The sequence below is a fragment of the Solenopsis invicta genome, chromosome 12, assembly GCF_016802725.1.
Source record: "Solenopsis invicta isolate M01_SB chromosome 12, UNIL_Sinv_3.0, whole genome shotgun sequence".
NCBI classification, from domain to species: domain Eukaryota; kingdom Metazoa; phylum Arthropoda; class Insecta; order Hymenoptera; family Formicidae; genus Solenopsis; species Solenopsis invicta.
In genome coordinates, this window is record NC_052675.1 from 19,832,429 (window position 1) to 19,845,458 (window position 13,030).

Here is a 13,030-nt window from a genome sequence, read left to right on the forward strand (position 1 = left end):
TGCCAGAGGATTTGGAATTGGGTGCTAGCTGGTCGGAGTATGTTAGGGCCATGGGCTATCGGTGATCAACCTCGGGGGTCGAATCCAAAGGCTTATCTGGCCGAGAGGACGGCTTACCAGGGTAAACGTCGAGAGGGCGAGCCGCGCGAGAATCGTTCGTGCTTAGGTTCTTTCGCGGGATCGACCACAGGATCGTTCGATCTTAATCTGTCCAGACCTACGCCCATCTCTGTGGTGTTCTCTAAAAGGTGGAGGTCGGCCGGTATTAACCGTTCCCGAGTATGGACCACAATTCACGCGGTGAGTTGGCAAAGATGAGCGTCTGATTGAGTCCTCAAGAAATAACGATCCAAGGGTTGATAAGGAGGAAACAGCGGAATATCTTTGTTGCGCAATAATCAATAAGTTTCTCAGAAAGAAGCATAGTGAATACAATCATGGTTATCTTTATCACGATATTTACACAGGAGAGATATGAAATACAAGGGAAATACGAATACAAGTTTCTCGTTAGAATATGCAAACATATGTGAAACATATATGATATAATATGGGCGCAGTAATAGTCCCGACATGTATATGTATCTTCGCCACATAAATCACAGAGCCGGTCGCGTAACAGAAGTTTCTCCTAGAAGTTATTGTCGAGCCGCGTTCGTTAGATGAGCATTTGGAAACCGAGTTGGAAACCGACAGACGATTTTTGCGACGTGCGTGATCTATACAGTTGTAGCGCACGGCGAGACTCGCGGCTAACGCTTTCCTCCACGCACAAGAAAAGATACGCACGTTGCACGCCGAATGGCTTACCGCTAAGCATTGTCGGTGGTCATGCGCAACTCATAAACGCGCCACCGCCGAGGTTTCTAATATCACGAACCACAAGTAGCTTTCTCTCTCTTGCTGATGTGCAGTAGACGAATGTCGAAAATATCACCAGCATACTTGCAATTCATAATTTGGTTTCATAATTACATAATAAATGTAAAGAATATTTATTGCCAGCAACCGTTTGTGTTACAACCAATTATCCTTTTCAATTATTTCGTACATTTCAATATTATGGTTTTCATTTTTATGTACGGAAAAGACGATTTTGCTCAAGTATTTAAAAACTTAGCTAAATGCGGAATAGTTTTGTTGGATCCCATCAAAATAATTATGAAGGACGTTCAAGCACGGTAAGCAATATTGCACAAAATTTGGTGCACATTCTAGTAATCAGCTTGAGTGTCCTACATAATTATGGTGATGGTTCAACAAAAAATTCTTTTCAGATTCTATAACCAGCTAAATTTTTAGATTATTTAAAACCATTCTTCCGTCCCTTTTAGTATATCTTTATTTAATTGACACATATATTCAAATGTTTGTCTCGGACTTTGATCAGATTTCGAACTTGGCTAGCATAACCGATAAAAAAATTGTTTATTGTTCATAATTCTTGCATACGAAAACGTGATAATCGTACATTTACATTTTTTTATAGTACTATTGTAAATGTGGAGAATAAAAAATTGTTTTCGCGATGCATATCATTTCACGTTATCGTACCTCGGAGTGTAATACTCCTAAAATAGCTCCCATGTCTTCCGCATTGGGCTATTTTGCGACGCGAAGCGGCTTTTGTGCTCCAAGAATCGTAAAAAGAAGCGCGCGAGCGCATCGATGAAAGCGCCTCGGCTTCGAAAGTGGCATTCCGCGTTACGCTCGTAGGTCACGAGGCATTCGCACGCTGTTTCTCGCCTAGATGCATCCACGACCGTCCAAATGGAATGCCCGCGTTTTGACTCGCGGCTCTCTGATCATTTTCTGGTCCGTACACGCGCTGATTGGCCGGCGCCGATTTTCCGGCCTGCCAGCTGCAGAGATCGTCATCGATCGGGAAGTCGTTGCGCTAGCGGTCGTGGCAGCTTTGCGCGACTTCTTTTTCGCCACCCTTCGCTGACGATGATTTCGCGAGGGTGATTTTATGACGAAATGTATGGCGAAACAATCTTGGGAGCGTCGAAAGATCGACAGTCCCATGCGGTCCTAAGCGCAAAATACGGAAGAATTCTCAGAATTTATAGCAACTTATAACAGTAAGGAAAATGCACGAAACATCCTATAATTCTTTGTTTATGTGTAACATATATTGTATATAAAAGGGAAGGTAGTATTATGGTATTTATCAGTGTTATCTCCATTGTTAGGTGACAAATTCTAACGATTGCTTATGGAAACATTTCTTTAGTAGCTCTCCCTTATGTAGGCGCTAATATGCCAATACACAATAGCCGAAAAATTGCTATTGTAAGGCATTTTTATTTTTCAGCATTTCAAAACTTTATCAAGAAGTGTTTTTCTGAGCATATAATTTTTATTCAACTATACATATTTCGAGTTATGCAAAATTATTCAATAGCACAGCATTTTATTATGATGGCTATTTAAGCGAGATTTTCATATCGAAATATTTCTTCAATAAATTGATTGTTACTTTGGAGGGCTGCGTTCAGAAATATTATATATAGAAATCGTTTTATCATGTTTAATGTTAAACAAAAATAAAATAATATCTCTAATATTTTTGAATGCAGGAAAATTCTAGGTAAATCAGGAAAATTTTGAAAACAATGGAAAATAAAACATATAATTTGTAACAAAATACTGTGTGTCTCTAAACTAATTTTTTAAATTAATTTTTAGAGTGGCCATATTATCACTTTGTTTTCTTTTCCTATTATGCAGTGTTATCACGTTTATAAATCATATGCTAAGTAATAAATATTTTATAACTTTGAGTCTAGAATCTATTAAGCAACACTTTGATAAATATAATCATTTAAGTTTCAATATAAAATAATGATTGCTAATAAAGTTATTGAATAAAATGTAAATGAGCGCAATATTACTATCTTTTTTTCCTCTACATATACATAATTTTTTTAAAAATATAACGCATCAATAACAATAGATATTTGTAACATAATAACTTGCTGTATTATTATTGCCAGGATTACTTGAAGTAAGCGAACGTTTAATCGTTAATATCGCGCAATTTTTGGCAGCGTTCACGTCTGCGCAGAATCAATCCCGCGATAACGAAGAGCTCGACACGGCAAAAGTGGTGGATGTCGACGTCAAACATGTTGGTAGAACGCCGGCGACAGTATTTTTGCAAAAAAAAAAAACGACAGCGCGGTGATCCAGGTGCGACGGTGTTTGCGTTAGCAAACCGTTTCCCGGACGGACGGACAGGCTTCGTTGTGGCCGGGCGACACTGATTGCCAATCAATATGCCCATCTCGCTGGAGTCTAATTCGGCAACAATGTTGATCAATCAGTGCGCACACGGGCTGGCCGGTCGGCCGGCCGGCCAGCCGGGAAGCTCCCGTTCCATTTCGCGTTCCGCTCGCAATCGCGCATCCACAACGACGAACGAACGAACGAACGAACGAACGAACGAACGAACGAACAACGAACCGTTCTATGGCAACAGACAGCGGGGGACAAGGAGGAAACGCGCTACCGCCACCATTCTCACACTCCGATCATTTCCGTTTCCGGTCGTACATCGTACAAGCACATCTAGCACTCCGATTTCTCGCCATCGTCCGAGTCGCGAAGGGATTCGCGGAGAATCGTGCGATTGCGGAAAAGTGAAATGTCATGGGATTCTTTAAGACTTCGATATTTTATTTCTATTGTTCATTTGCATACACATTTCCGCTTCTGAATATATTAATTTAACAAAAGCTTAGGCGAAGCGTTTGACATTCGGCCTTCCGCCGCCGAAACGTCGAAAGCATTCCCGAAGGAGGCCAGAAGGTAGCGAGAGTATGTCGCCCTTTAACACGCGTCAGTGGCGAATATATACAAATAAGCCCGTTATGCAGTTAATTCGTTATTCTCGCGGCGCGGCGACAAGGTAAGGAATCAAGGGTCGATTCAAAGGCAATCGTTACAACGAATGCCGGCGTATGTTGATGCACGTTTGTTCCCCTGACAATGCACATGTCGGCGGGATGTAACAAAACATATTGATACGCGTGGGGCCGTGTTTCGCACTCGATACAGTCACGCCGCTGATTGCATCTCTGTTTGTGCGTTCGCACGTTTCGAACGAGCGCGAGCGGCGCGCTACACCGATGCGAAAACGAAAATTCTGAACGATCACGTACGCCGGATCGGTTGACAGTCAGTAATACTTCTCGCGTCGCTCTGCCGAGTCGATTAAGCCGCCGAGAATCGTTCGGGTAACGTGTCTCTCTCGGTCCCGGATTGAACGAAGGTTGAGTGCTATCGCCGCGCGGTATCTGTTCACACGCATGTCGAAACGCGCGCGCTCTCCTGTAATTCTCGTTATTATCCGACTCTGTCAATTATCAGAAAACGCCGTAATTAGCCAGCGTACTTACATCTCTTTATCCGACGTGACACCTTAATTGCGACACGACACGCGGCCTCGACAAGGGCTATGTAAAAGGCCACACGATAAAATCTTAACTTCCATCTTGATATTAAACGCACCGCGAGAGAAACGATTAATTAATTTCCAATTTTAATTAATTGGCCTTCTCCGAGTGGACTCGAAGAGCAACTCGCTCAGATACGCGCTGGCCTGTGATCCTTCTCGCGGCACGTCAGGATCGATCGGTCGAAAGAAAACGGCCGCTGGACGTAGACAAATGCTGCCCTTCCGCCGTCGTTACCGCGAAGGGTCAGCGGGCTAACCCGATATAGCGAGCGCGTATCCGCGGAGACCGGTCGTAGAGAAGATGTATGCCGACCGGAAGGCACCGTACCCGGAAACCATTACTGCCCCTCTAATTTCTTTACGATCACGATGCCATTGGTCACGCTCCCACTACGCCGTGGTTTACGGCTCAACCTCACGGTTCGGCCGCGGGAGGTTCGTCGTAGACATTTTTTTCCCTCGCGCCCGCAAATTGAGGCTTTCCCTCCGAATACTTTGGTCCTTGTAAAATCACCGCTCGCTTTATCATTCGCGCGGCCAACCATTTTTCACACTTTCTCGACGTTTCCTGCTGAAGAATCGCCAGCGGGCCAGCGTAATATCACCGATACACTGTAATCAACATTTTTGCGATAGATCTTATCGATTGCAGTAGCAATCTCTAGGTTAATTGCGGGTTGTAAAAAAAAAGACATTCAGGGACAACGACGTCACGATGGAAGATAACGCGACGATTTAACGAAAATCGTGTGAGAGGAGGACCTGTCGATGAGGGAAAGAGAAAGATAGACATATGTGGGAGAACGATCGAAAGAGAGAAGAGAGAGAGAGAGAGAGAGAGAGATGCGGCAAGAGACAACGAACTGGTATGGTGGTAGCTGATGCGATTCGTCGGTAGTGCTGGCAGATAGCACCAAGTAGCTCGGGGCACAATGAGCCTATCAGATTATATTTCTATTTTCGACACGCGGCCTATCGCGCAATCCCATCTCTTCGAGGCGGCTACCGCAACGCTGTGCGCCATATACACGGGATACACGCCGATATATACTACACGTACAAACGCATACGCGTTGCAGACCGCTGCAAAACACGAACGGCGTGTATGTACGCCGCGCCGAGCTGCACAGCACGGCATGGTAGGCACGCCACACCAGGCCGTGCTCTTCGCAGGGCCCATCTTACGTTGCCCGCGGGGCCCCGCTGAAGCTGATGCTGATTCCGACGCTGCCACCGCTGCCGCTTGCCTGCCTTTATCGCCGAGTGTACGCACGTGCGTGTACGCGTACATCGTCGTTAGATCGGCTACAAAACTCTGAGCGTACGTTGCTCAATATACCTGTGTCAACTGTGCGATTAATAAACGAAAAATTACATCGACATTTAGTTATCATCATCGGGATTTGAAACGGTTGAAAAACATATGCTGGGAATGTCTTTTTAAATCTCAAACTATTTCACTGCGAGTCGTAGCAGACGCGATCATTATTTAATCATGTAATCAAGTCCATTATCAATCATTCGTCTCGTTCCATTCGTCCGCGCGAACATCTCAAGTCAAATAGAGAAACGTTGCGGGAGCTCGATGGCTAATAAATATAAGCGGGACCGCGCGAACGCCGTTCTCGATAGTTAATAACGGAAGGCACGGAGAAGCAGGGAAGGAACGAGAGAACGTCCGACAAAAGTAGTAATCACGGATGACGCCCTGGTCGTTCGTTCGTTCAGACGAAACGTAGCCGCGAGCTTCGCAACCACGCGAGATGCTCTCTCCTTGGTATGCAGCCGGTCCTGAAGCATCCTGCGATTCGAAGGAGGGCGCTGGTCATACCGCCGTTCGTCGGCTCGGACCTTGGTGGTAGCTCCCGGCTACTACTACGGGGCCGCGCAGCAACTCAACCGGGGTATCCTCCGCAGTCGGGATGAGCTAGGAGGGTCTGCGATACCGCCGGGGTACCAAAGCGCAAAGCGCACCGACGAGCTTCCTTCGCTTCCTCGCGCTTGTTGCCCGCGCGACGCTATGTTCCAAATCGCAAGGGTGATGACCACACCACGCTCATCGTACGCGTGCACGCACGCGTGTGTGTATGCGTGATAGGCATGGCGGGAGCGAGGGAGACAGAGACGAGATGACGGAGAGGGTTGAAGAAGTAACAGAGACGGAGAGTACTCGAACCGCTTTCTTTCCTTCAGGCGGTGCAGCTTCTCCTGCAACGTGTACTACTACGCCTCTTTCATCTCGTTTCTACCCTCTCTATTCCCTGTTCTTATCTTTTTCTCTTCGTTCTTCTTCTTCTTCTTCTGCGGCTGCTGCTGCTGCCGTCGCCGCCGCTGCTGCTGTTGCTGCTGCTGTTACTTCAGCCTTCTCTCGTTCCCTCGAGTAACGCATTTTTGAACATATCGCATACTTCGCTCCAATGACGTTGTCAACGCGATACGCGTCGATTATCGTACTAAATAAATCTTTCTGACAAGAGTAAACCAGCGCTTGTTAAATGAACACTTGACTGAATTAGACTCTTATCATAATTAAACCTCACCACACCCTGAACATTCTTGAAATTTGTACTAAATGCCTATAATATTCAGGAGAACCATAAAATTTGATATAGTAAATTTAATATATTTCGTAATACCTTTATTTTAATTTGAAAAAAATGATTGCAGCACACACAATATATATAATATATAATTGCGACAGTGACGCGATAAAGTGAGTCCTGCAATTTCTGATATACTATATGCATAGATTTCACGTTGCCACTTATATTTAGGGGGACGACAGGACGACTTTCCAAGAACGATTAAACCGGGGAACGAGGCAAATTCCGCGTTTGGCAATCTCGAAACTACCATGACTCTTCCATCGAGACGCTGAGACGGCTCTCGGAAGATGATCGCGAAGAGAAAACGTCAAGACAAGACGTTGGTTGGAACACCTCGAGGTGTTCCTGGTCGACGTGATGGAAAGGACGTGCGACTTGGCAGATGGCTTCCGAACGCGGCGGTGGAAGGCTGTCGTGCACCGCGAAATGACGTTCAAAAAGCAAAAGAAACGGTGCGGCGCTCGGATCGGAGGGAAGAGGTGGAAAAGCACGGCAGTTATCACGACACTTCGCGCCGCGGATGTGCCCGATATGCCCGCGCATAGTCGACGCGTGTGTGCACGCACGACACTGTAAAATTACCGCGTCAAAAACAATTACGTTACAGCCCAACAGTTCGCGTAACTCGACCATGGGACAATGAAGATAACCAAACCACCACCACCACCACCACCACCATGCCAGCCAGCCGTCGTCGTTGCTGAATGCCTCGCGCACTTCCATCAGATCCGACTTCCGCGTGACAAGTCGCCGTCGTGGTCGGGGATTAACTCGCATAATCGTCCGCTCGCATTCTCTCCGCCTTCCTCCGTAAGACCCCACGCACTCCATCGCGTCTATTTGACTAATTTCGAAAATTACTAGTGCGCTGACGCAGCTCCGAGGCAACGACAACGACTCCAATTTAACATCCGCGAATGATTCATCGATAATGAAGCGTTATCGCGAGATGGTCGCTTATTGATTGCTTCCTTAAACATTAGCATTTTAAGATCTTCGTTTTACTTCGATGATGAGCTATCTCTATCAGCGTAATTTTACTTTATCTCATGATATATTATGCTAGAATACATCTGAGAAGTTAATGTTTGAGTTATAATAATTAAATAATTAACACTCAACACGTATCTTGGGACATTTGTGTTCCACGTTTCTTTCTTTTGAAATTAAGAACACCTAAGTAAACAACGATCTCTATCCTCTCCTCTTAAAAAAAAGTTGGGAAACAGGTCTAGCGTGTTGCCGGCTGCAATTCTTCAACCAAGATGCCTCAAAAATTCACGAATAATCCAACTTTTGCATGATTTTTTTCTGCATTACAAAATAATTTTTTTTATCTCCCATTTTTAACTAATTCTCGTTTATATTACAAAGATTTCACAAATTATTAAAAAATATTAAAATTTCTATTTTTATTTTTTAAATTGAAAAAAAAAACATTTTTATTTTTATCGTATTATTTTTTTAAATGTTTATTAACAGTTATGAGTATTTTTAACGCAATATCAATAATAAAATGCATTGTTTAAAATGTAGATGTAATATTCTTTCAATTTATATCCATTAATGCATATTGAAAAACGTCATTTTCAAATTACTGAATAATTCAACTTTTCGGGCAACCGATATTTCAATTATTATTTTTTTTTTTATAGTGTGGAATGTCAGCTTTATGATAATATTTTTCTTTAAGTTACTTTTGTTTCAAAGTTTTAAATTTTTGCATAAAAACGTGAATTTCTTTCATCTTTTTCTCGACTATAATTATAGTTGTAACATTTGTATACAAGTATTTAATAAAAAGTTATACAAATGCTTTCTAGATATGTTAAAAAACATAAAGTGTAAAAGTCACTTAACAATTTTATATACTTGTAAAAGAGTGATACAAATTAATGACACAAACGACTTATATCTTCTGAAGAGGGTTCGGAAAACAGAAATGTGTATTAAGTGTTAAGAATGATGAGGTCTTTCTCGTAGTACTTTAATTTCCGTTTCATTCCACAATTATTAATTTCTATTCGTCATCGACGTTCTCGAACACCAGCCGTTCGTTTGATATTATCAACGATGTTGGTTCACTCATGGGGTGGAATCGAGGGGGCGGGGGTCGAGCCGCGGTGGCGCGGCGTTGTCGAGTGGAAAGGGGTCCAATCAATCAGCCGCAAATCAGTATGCACGGCACGTTCGCCTAATGCCGCCACTCTTTCATCATATTCCCGCCACTCTTTCATCATATTCATTTGATCGCGACCCCCTCAGCCTGTGCACGCAATCGTTAATGGCGCTGTTTAAAGATCGCAACCGATCGATGTCGAGACCCCGCGTGAGTTCGCGAAGAAGGGATATGAATGTGCAGGTCCAGTTGAAAATTATGTTTTTTCTTTGTAGTTGTTGCACCAATGCGCCAGTACGCCATTTAACGAAAACGAGAACACGGCGAACAAAATTTAGGGCATAGAATAATTCAATTTGACACTTAAACGAGACGCTAAAATATTCTAAAATTCTTATATGAAGATTTTTAATTGTGATCGTACGTAAATTATTTTCTCTCCTATTTAATGCAGTAAGATGACGTTGACGATAGTAGAATATTAGAAGGCAACTTAATTGTGATTAGTTCTTCCTACTTTTGTTCCCTTCTTTTATAATAACGCAATGATAAAATTACAATAATTACGCTAATTCCATCGAGATACCTGTAATAAATCACTCATTGAGTCAAAGACGCGAGTTTTGTAATAACCGCAAACTACACGTGTTCAAGAAGGTCTCGTATAATTGTCAAAGGAGAAATCAGAATTATCCTAGTGTCCTTAACCGCGGTTACACGTCGCGATAATGATATACATACATGGTCCGCTACACGCGTTTTCGTGGCTTCGCGAAACGACCGGCTGCCATTCGTAAAGCGTTAAACAGATTACGGACGGCAGACGGTACGATGCCACGAGGCAAATACGTCTTTGGCTCTCCGACTGGCGTGAGATGGAGATGGCAGGAGGCAGAGAACCGGGCAAATACGTAATCCGGATTATCGTGGATCCGCTTACCTTACCGGACACTTGCGCGGTGAAACGATACGGCGCCGATACCGGTGCCGGCTTCTGATTCCCTTCCTGCTCTATCCCCCTGTCCCTGCCCCTTCGAAGCCCTCCCCCGTCTATACTTCCACATCCCGCAGCACTTTTAAGAGGATTGCCTTGTAGGCCATAATATTTTTAACGAGGCCCGAGTTTTCTCGGCGTGTCCGCGGCTCGACGTGTGTTCGTAGAAAGGTAATCTGTCGAAAAGTAATCGACTTTACACGCGACAGGAGAAGAAAAAAAGAATAAGGTCTCATTAAAGCAAAAAATTTATTTTTTTCTCGCTTATTACTTCAATCTTCTACCTCGTAATTTAATTCTACAAAGACGTTTTGAGTATACCGATAAAATGGCTTTAGCTTCCTGTATCAGGTCGAGCTATCGAGGCGTAAGTCACAGGAAGTAGATATAAAATGAGCAAAGATAGGCAACGGATGAAAGAGAAAGGGGAGGACGTTCAATTTAAGCCGAGCCCACAGCACAAAAATGCTTCCGAAGGCTCTGGCTTGGTTCATTAAATGAAACCCAATAGCGGTTGTTTGCGTTGCCAGACAGCGAATCCGTCGCAAATTGAATGCCATATTGTATAGGATCCGCCCATGTTTCCTATATAGCTTACACACCGTAGTTTTATAAAATCGACGCAAATGGCGGCTGGCATATAGATATCGCATGCGCTATTTATCGCTATTAATTTGCAAATTAGGCGTTCTAGAATTAAAAAAAAAGACACTACTTTAATGAAATAAAACGCCTAGTCCATCGTTATTTATTACCTTACTTGATTATTGAGAAGTTACGTGGTAACTTTCCAATACAGGAGTCTTTTCTCCGAGAGCCGCGTGAGCCATTTTTGTCATTTTCTAATGGCGCAACAACGCGCGTCAAAGAATATTTTACGACAGTTTTGAACAATGGACCACGGGCTATCGCGACGATGTAGAGCGTAGTTAAAACACAATTACCGCGACGCCCTTCTACAACGACCCCACGACAGACCGCGGGCGTACCACGCTGTCAAAATAGATAACGCTCGGAGTAAGTCACCCCGAAGTTAAAACCCATCGCTGCAACGGGCGGTGTAGGACCATTCACTTTGGGTTAACGTCGACAAAGGGTGTACAGAGGAGGATAGGAGGAAAGCGGGGTCGGTGGGGAGAAGGATTGTTACGGCGGAACCGTGATACGCTCTGCGTGTGCACGTTTTGTTGCTTGCGACCAAGTTAGGGGTTGATATTGCCCGTCGCTGGGGCTGCCAGTGACGTCACATACCTGATTAACATAAACGGACGTGCGTACGTTGACAGAAGCATTATCTTTTGCTGCCCGTAACTGCCTTTTTGCGTAAAAAAGTGTCAATTAAACGCGATAGCATATATCACTTGATCGAGTTTGAAATTTTGTTTTTCATCGTTTTAATTTAAATAACTTGAGATTGAGCAGTGATTGTTTAACGAGGTACCGTGCTCTACGCGCGTCATCGATCCGTGGCTTATGACGAATTTTGGACGAAGGGATTAGTCTCCGGCGCGGATGACGCGCGCACGTCAACCCTTTTATTACGGGACCGGATGACTGTAACTATCTAACGTGACGACATTAGCGGAACCTCGTTGGCTCTGGAATTATTATTATTATTCTATAAATGGATACCCCGTAGAGGGAGACCCAGATTATGGGACACTGCTCGCATACCTATCAGAACAGCATGCGCATGGGCTTTTATTTACTTGCACGAATCCTGAGCTTGTTTTCTAATATTTTCGAAATTCACATCAATTGTACTTCTTGTCTTTGCAACAACCTATTTCTTATGTCAAATGTTTAAAATCTATCTAAAATTATATCTGTCAGATTGAAACTTCTTCTAAACATCGAGCGCATTTGATATTAATAGTTTTTAACAAATATGCTATCTATACTGTCGTACTTCTCGGCGATGTCAGAACTCTATCGCTACAATTTCTATGCAAAACTTTAATATCAGTTAAAAATAATGATATCAAACTTTTATTACATTACCTATTTGTCACTGCAAACTCCAAACTTGGATTTACATATAATTTATTTATAGTTCAAGATAAACTTTGTTATCATTTTCGATTCTAATCTGAGATATATCACTTTGATTTTAATATGAAACAGGAATTACTTAAAAAAAACACAAAGGTATTATAAATAAGGGTACAAAATAAGTTTCTATTATAATCGACTTGGTGGTAATGTATGTAATCAGTTCTCGAAGATAAGTGACGCAGAGACGTAAGGCAAAAGGGAAGAGAGTGAGAGCGGTCGCGCGGGTGGGAGGAAAGACGATCGCGTCGGGGAACTTTATCTCATTCATACTTTTGCATTTGAAAGCGGTAATTTATGCGCGCGGCGAAGTGAGACGGAATGCACCGGGAGGTACGAGCGTGAGGGAGGAGAAAGAACGTGAGTGCAACGGCGACGGAGCGTGCGTGGCGGCGTGCACGAGGGAGAGGCACGACGTCGCCATTATAATAGATATGTTAGCATGCAAACGCTGTCTTTTATACGTTTGCCAGTGCGCGGTAGTGGTGGCGATCTTCCAGGGCCGTGCGCCTTCCTGCATCGTACCCAAATTCAGCTATCTATCGATGCCAGAAGAATCGATTGACGTTACTTTGGCAACGCAAGCGACATATCTCTATCGCGATTCCTCTATCCATATTGTTCATCTAAAGATAAAGAGGAACGTACGCTGTGTGCAAAATATATCAACGAAGATTACACCCTAGGTGGCGTCGTCGAGAAACTTGAGTCTTTCCGGTAAAATTAAATAGCGAAGCTTAGCCTCCAATCAGGAAATACAAGGTAATCAATTATATTATTTATGACACTTGTTAAAA

The 13,030-nt window shown here is 43.5% G+C and overlaps 1 protein-coding gene across 2 annotated transcripts in view; it reads left to right on the forward strand.

Moving 5' to 3' along the window:
* The first annotated feature begins 9,322 nt into the window (after positions 1-9,322).
* LOC120359156 overlaps positions 9,323-13,030 on the forward strand; it is a 159,712-nt gene continuing 156,004 nt past the window's right edge. Inside the window, exon 1 of one of the 2 annotated variants that reach the window (XR_005575977.1) lies at positions 9,323-12,995. The gene's annotated coding sequence lies outside the window, so the exon portion shown is untranslated. The remainder of the gene's footprint in view (positions 12,996-13,030) is intronic. The other variant, XR_005575973.1, reaches the window with a different exon arrangement.